The sequence below is a fragment of the Procambarus clarkii genome, chromosome 22 (assembly GCF_040958095.1).
Source record: "Procambarus clarkii isolate CNS0578487 chromosome 22, FALCON_Pclarkii_2.0, whole genome shotgun sequence".
NCBI lineage: Eukaryota > Metazoa > Arthropoda > Malacostraca > Decapoda > Cambaridae > Procambarus > Procambarus clarkii.
In genome coordinates, this window is record NC_091171.1 from 41,102,566 (window position 1) to 41,110,065 (window position 7,500).

Consider the following 7,500-nt stretch of genomic DNA (forward strand, 5'->3'; position numbering starts at 1 on the left):
TTAACGTGTATAGTATTAACGTGTAAAGTATTAACGTGTATAGTATTAACGTGTATAGTATTAACGTGTATAGTATTAACGTGTATAGTATTGACGTGTATAGTATTGACGTGTATAGTATTAACGTGTATAGTATTAACGTGTATAGTATTAACGTGTATAGTATTAACGTGTAAAGTATTAACGTGTAAAGTATTAACGTGTATAGTATTAACGTGTAAAGTATTAACGTGTATAGTATTAACGTGTATAGTATTAACGTGTAAAGTATTAACGTGTATAGTATTAACGTGTAAAGTATTAACGTGTATAGTATTAACGTGTAAAGTATTAACGTGTAAAGTATTAACGTGTATAGTATTAACGTGTAAAGTATTAACGTGTAAAGTATTAACGTGTATAGTATTAACGTGTAAAGTATTAACGTGTAAAGTATTAACGTGTATAGTATTAACGTGTAAAGTATTAACGTGTAAAGTATTAACGTGTATAGTATTAACGTGTAAAGTATTAACGTGTAAAGTATTAACGTGTATAGTATTAACGTGTAAAGTATTAACGTGTATAGTATTAACGTGTAAAGTATTAACGTGTAAAGTATTAACGTGTATAGTATTAACGTGTAAAGTATTAACGTGTAAAGTATTAACGTGTATAGTATTAACGTGTAAAGTATTAACGTGTATAGTATTAACGTGTAAAGTATTAACGTGTAAAGTATTAACGTGTATAGTATTAACGTGTATAGTATTAACGTGTATAGTATTAACGTGTATAGTATTGACGTGTATAGTATTAACGTGTATAGTATTAACGTGTAAAGTATTAACGTGTATAGTATTGACGTGTATAGTATTGACGTGTATAGTATTAACGTGTAAAGTATTAACGTGTATAGTATTAACGTGTATAGTATTAACGTGTATAGTATTAACGTGTATAGTATTAACGTGTATAGTATTAACGTGTATAGTATTGACGTGTATAGTATTGACGTGTATAGTATTAACGTGTAAAGTATTAACGTGTAAAGTATTAACGTGTATAGTATTAACGTGTATAGTATTAACGTGTATAGTATTAACGTGTATAGTATTGACGTGTATAGTATTAACGTGTATAGTATTAACGTGTAAAGTATTAACGTGTATAGTATTAACGTGTATAGTATTGACGTGTATAGTATTGACGTGTATAGTATTAACGTGTATAGTATTAACGTGTATAGTATTAACGTGTATAGTATTAACGTGTATAGTATTAACGTGTATAGTATTGACGTGTATAGTATTAACGTGTATAGTATTAACGTGTAAAGTATTAACGTGTATAGTATTGACGTGTATAGTATTAACGTGTATAGTATTAACGTGTATAGTATTAACGTGTATAGTATTAACGTGTATAGTATTAACGTGTATAGTATTAACGTGTATAGTATTAACGTGTATAGTATTGACGTGTATAGTATTAACGTGTAAAGTATTAACGTGTATAGTATTAACGTGTATAGTATTAACGTGTATAGTATTAACGTGTATAGTATTAACGTGTATAGTATTAACGTGTATAGTATTAACGTGTATAGTATTAACGTGTAAAGTATTAACGTGTAAAGTATTACATAATCAACACTGAGAAAATTCGCCCCCAAAAATGGGTTATGGGTATACCATATATATTTTTTTCGAAAATATTATTTTCGATCTAATTTTATTTGAGTTAATTGAAAATTTTATTCGTTTTGTTATTATATGAAAATGTTATTTCATTTAATAATTGTTATTATTTAAGAATTTGATTTTATTGTTATTACGTGAACATTTTATTTAATTGTTATCATTTGAATTTGTTATCTTGTGTTAAAAGTCATTATATAGTGAAACACTTGTCGGTTAAAGGTTAAGCTCCTGCTACCAGGTGTTTCTCAGTCGTATTTAATAATTATAATTGATAATTGTGTCGGAGGATAAGCAGCTAGTTTATAAACACAGTGTATATTAGACTTATATCCAGGTTCAAGGGTCGAATTACTGACCCTCCCTCAGGATGCAACCCCACAAGGAGCTGGCTGACTCCTGGGTGCCTATTTACTGCTAAGTGGACAGGGGGGTTATCAGTTCTCCTATCTATCTAGGTTGACAGACTCATCAACATATCATCAAATATCCCTGTAATCCTACATTCGACCGAGTCATCTCACATGACAAATATACCTCTGGTAGTTGTGTAATATACCGTAATGGCAAATGCTTGGCTTCTAATTGCTTATATCATTTTAAGGGGGGGGGGATAGTTCTGGTTCGTCCCAGCTCGTCTAATTAGTTTAAATCCCCCCCTCGCTTGCCTTAGCTCACCCGGGAAATTCACATCCGTGTGTGTCCTCTCTAGCAAGGCGCACTTGTACTTGCTTTACTTATACAGGCCTAACAAAATTCACCCCCATCTTTTTTCACTCATTATTTGAAGGCTATTGCTCAGAGCTGTTATGCTGGTAGGGTAAGAATTGACGTCTTGGAAGAATTACAATAAATTACAAACCCTTTTAATGTTTTTCTTGAATTAATTAGTTTTTTTGTTTCGTAACTGAGCCAGTTTCCTGTGAATAAACTGTCACTACACCGTGCGTTCCTCAAAGACCTTAGCCTGACCAAACTCCTTCAGTAAATATCAATTAACTAATGATATACATTATGGCCAAGCGCCCAGCGCCAATTCTGGCCTTTCTGGCACACAAACACGGTCTTGAGGGCCGCTTAGCGTTTCCTTCGAGAAAGATAAATGGTTCCGCCAGACCTTGTGAGATGCCCCGAGGTATATCAACTTCACTGGGGCATAACAGTGGTAAATGGAACATTGCTATTGCTATGTACATTGATACCTGGTTGATACCTGGTTGATGGGGTTCTGGGAGTTCTTCTACTCCCCAAGCCCGGCCCGAGGCCAGACTTGACTTGTGAGAGTTTGACCACCACGCTAGACCAATGGCTGATGAAACAGTTGACAATGGTAATTGTCTGTTTGAGTTCCCTGTACAGTTTGTATTCCATATACAATACTGTATATGGAACAGATATGGAACAGAATATATGGAATTCCATATACAGTACAGAACTGTATTGTATATGGAACATATACAATACAGTATTGTATATGTTCCATATACAATACTGTATATGGAATATACAGTATTGTATATGTATAGAAACTTTTAGAAGTCGGTTTGGGTTTAGGAGTTTCACTATAGCCTTTGTATTGGGCTTTTCCACATTTATCTATGGTATGTCCATATAGCTTGCAATACTTACAATATAATTGAGAGCTTGCTTGGTTGGTACTCACTTTGTCATTATCAGACCAAGACGTCTTACTGGAAGATGTGTCAGCTGTTAACCTGTCAGCTAGGTGTCAGCCGACTTCGCGCATCTGATGCCGCTAATTAATATGATATCATACTAGCTAAGGGTTAATTCATTTGCATTTCATCAAATAAAGTTACTGTAAATTACCTCCAGTATATTTTATATAGTTTTCCCTTAATTAATTCTGAGTCTAGAACTTGAGTTGTTTAGAACTTCACCTGTGATCTGTTGAACAGTTTTAAGAGTAAATACTTCCCCCTTGTAATTCATCAAGTTAATTTAAAAGGAATTCCATTCACCCGTTAAGTATTAAAACATGAAAGTTCCCCCTAACACTTAACACTTGGTACTAGTCGGCCGGTCTCCTGCAGAGTCAATTAGTCTAATTATCAAAGTTCCAGGAGGAGTGGTGGCGGCATTAACTGTTTATCATTAACATGATCTTCCATCTGGTTTATAAGAATTGTAAATATATTTTTAACATCTTGGTCATTTCCCCCCTCACCTTACCCTGATAACTGGCCTGAGCATTAGCTGCTCCGAAGGCGGACTCTTCCCATTTTTTTAGGGGTTATATTAATAGAATTATTACAGCACATACAGGGTTACGAGTTACAGCAACCATTACAGTGTCACCATAGTTGCTAGTGTTACAAATATAATACAAATATTACAAACCTATTTGGGGGTACAACAGTCCATATTTTGTACGTGCCATGCCTAGTGGCTGTTGGTTCTACCACTTGTGCACGAAGGGTTGGCATCATCACATGGAAAACAAGACAAGTTCCACCAATAAACTGGCGCGATACAAATGTTCAGCCCCGCACTGGGAGACATTACACAGGGCCTCCTGGTGGAACTAACTAGATTCCAACCCCGCACTGGGAGACATTACACAGGGCCTCCTGGTGGAACTAACTAGATTCCAACCCCGCACTGGGAGACATTACACAGGGCCTCCTGGTGGAACTAACTAGATTCTCCAACACATGCCTAGCTGGCAACATACCAGAGACCATACGACCTCTCTCTCTCTCTATTTTGGCGCTACCCTCTGTGCCCTGAGGAAAGAGGAAGGAGGAATCAGACCAACAGCTGTGAGCAATTCACTCCGGCGTCTCGTCGCTAAGGCTGCTGCTAGAACAGTTAGCCAGGCAGCAGGAAACATGCTGAAGCCAAAACAGCTTGGGTTTGGCATTCCCCAAGGGTGTGAGGCAGCGGCTCATGCAGCTAGAGCCTACATTGCCAACATTACGGATGAAAAAGCACTGATAAAATTGGATTTCAAAAATGCTTTCAATCTGATTAGAAGTAATGCAGTACTCAGTGCGGTTCATCGCTATTTTCCTTCCCTCTACCCGTTTGTAAACTCATGCTACAGCAAGAGTCTAACTCTGTTATTCGGGGAACACGAAATTGAATCACAAGAAGGTGTCCAACAGGGTGACCCCCTTGCTCCATTTCTTCTCTGCCTAGTCATCAAGGAGGTCACCGATAACCTGTCCAGTGAGCTCAACATTTGGTTTTTGGACGATGGTACTCTAGCTGGCTCCTCAGACAAGGGGACCTTGATTACCAGACCACACACTAGAAGGTAAAGGGACGACGACGTTTCGGCCCGTCCTGGACCATTCTCAAGTCGATTTTCTCATTCACAATCGACTTGAGAATGGTCCAGGACGGACCGAAACGTCGTCGTCCCTTCACCTTCTAGTGTGTGGTCTGGTCAACATACTTTAGCTACGTTATTGTGACTCCTCGCCTGCACAAGGGGACCTTACTCCATAGACTTACAAGGAGCAAGTGTAGGCCTCACCCTGAACTCTTTCAAGTGCGAAATAACCTCCACCAACCAGCACATAATAGAGCGAATAAGGGTTGTTTAGCCTGATATTCATATAACCAACCCTGAGGACAGCACACGCCTTGGGGCTCCTCTTGGAGGGAACGCCACCAATGAGGTCCATCACATTTGTGGCTGAGAAAACACAGGCGCTGAAGATAACTAGACTACGCATTGCAAATTGGAGAGGCATGCACATGGGTGCCGAACACCTTGAGTTCAGAGATGAAAGAGACATATTTTGGCATGAAGTGTGACTCTTCTATGACAGTGTAACGTGTTCCAGACCAATGATCTGGAACCTGTTGGCTCAAGAGGTTGATACACGGGAGATCAGGTCAACTGATCTCATGAAGGCTCTGACACTCGGCTCGCTACTGGTTTATATTATTCCTTATATAACTGTTACTTATATTGAAATACAGATAATTCCTTACAACAAAAATCTGAGGGCAGGCATCAGATGAGCTGAGGTAGGATAACAGCTCTTGCTTGCAGTTTCACCAGCTACTTCAACTGTTAGCCCTAATGAACCCTGTTCTCAGTTATACAAAGAACAACGGAGGGACAGAGAACAGAGAGAATAGACAGCTCTACCAGTCACGGGGAAGAGGTTATCTTGAGGTTATCTTGAGATGATTTCGGGGCTTTTTAGTGTCCCCGCGGCCCGGTCCTCGACCAGGCCTCCACCCCCAGGAAGCAGCCCGTGACAGCTGACTAACACCCAGGTACCTATTTTACTGCTAGGTAACAGGGGCATAGAATGAAAGAAACTCTGCCCATTGTTTCTCGCCGGCGCCTGGGATCGAACCCAGGACCACAGGATCACAAGTCCAGCGTGCTGTCCGCTCGGCCGACCGGCTCCCGGTAAGGAATTTTTAAAAAAGGTAAATTTTTATTTATTTTATTTATAAATAAAAAAAGAGGCAGAGAGAGGGAGACAGGTACAAAAGTGAGGCAGACATCGACAGACAGAAGAGAGAGACTGATCCCTCCCCCTCGCTGTTATCCTAACTCCTAGGCCCGTAGCCAGGATAGCGAGTAACCCTCGGCGTGTATAACGAGACAGGTGCTCCTAGCTGGGTTTACCGGCAGCTGTTAATCCCTGGGATTACAGTTTTCTTGAGGGTAATGAGAGGATACTTGGCGTGAGGCGACGTGGGGCGGGGCGGGGCGGGGCGGGGCAGGGCGTGGACCAGTCAGCAGCGTACGGACCCCCAGGCCAGGGTGTGGGGCGGGGCGGGGCGGGGCAGGGCGTGGACCAGCCAGCAGCGTACGGACCCCCAGGCCAGGGTGTGGGGCGGGGCGGGGCGGGGCAGGGCGTGGACCAGTCAGCAGCGTTCGGACCCCCAGGCCAGGGTGTGGGGCGGGGCGGGGCGGGGCGGGGCAGGGCGTGGACCTGCCAGCAGCGTACGGACCCCCAGGCCAGGGTGTGGGGCGGGGCGGGGCGGGGCGGGGCAGGGCGTGGACTAGCCAGCAGCGTACGGACCTCCCAGGCCAGGGTGTGGGGCGGGGCGGGGCAGGGCGTGGACCAGCCAGCAGCGTACGGACCCCCAGGCCAGGGTGTGGGGCGGGGCGGGGCGAGGCGGGGCGTGGACCAGTCAGCAGCGTACGGACCCCCAGGCCAGGGTGTGGGGCGGGGCGGGGCGAGGCGGGGCGTGGACCAGTCAGCAGCGTACGGACCCCCAGGCCAGGGTGTGGGGCGGGGCGGGGCGGGGCAGGGCGTGGACCAGCCAGCAGCGTACGGACCCCCAGGCCAGAGTGTGGAGCGGGGCGGGGCGCTGCGGGGCGGGGCTGGGCAGGGCGTGGACCAGCCAGCAGCGAACGGACCCCCAGGCCAGGGTTTGGGGCGGGGCGGGGCGGGGCAGGGCGTGGACCAGCCAGCAGCGTACGGACCCCCAGGCCAGGGTGTGGGGCGGGGCGGGGCGGGGCGGGGCAGGGCGTGGACCAGCCAGCAGCGTACGGACCCCCAGGCCAGGGTGTGGGGCGGGGCGGGGCAGGGCGTGGACCAGCCAGCAGCGTACGGACCCCCAAGCCAGGGTGTGGGGCGGGGCGGGGCGGGGCGGGGCAGGGCGTGGACCAGCCAGCAGCGTACGGACCCCCAGGCCAGGGTGTGGGGCGGGGCGGGGCGGGGCAGGGCGTGGACCAGCCAGCAGCGTACGGACCCCCAGGCCAGGGTGTGGGGCGGGGCGGGGCGGGGCAGGGCATGGACCAGCCAGCAGCGTACGGACCCCCAGGCCAGGTGTGGGGCGGGGCGGGGCGGGGCAGGGCGTGGACCAGCCAGCAGCGTAC

The 7,500-nt window shown here is 45.2% G+C and overlaps 1 protein-coding gene across 1 annotated transcript in view; it reads right to left on the reverse strand.

Annotated features, from left to right (window-relative positions):
• Plod (procollagen lysyl hydroxylase) overlaps nt 1-7,500 on the reverse strand; it is a 310,319-nt gene that overhangs the window by 169,190 nt on the left and 133,629 nt on the right. The window lies entirely within an intron of this gene.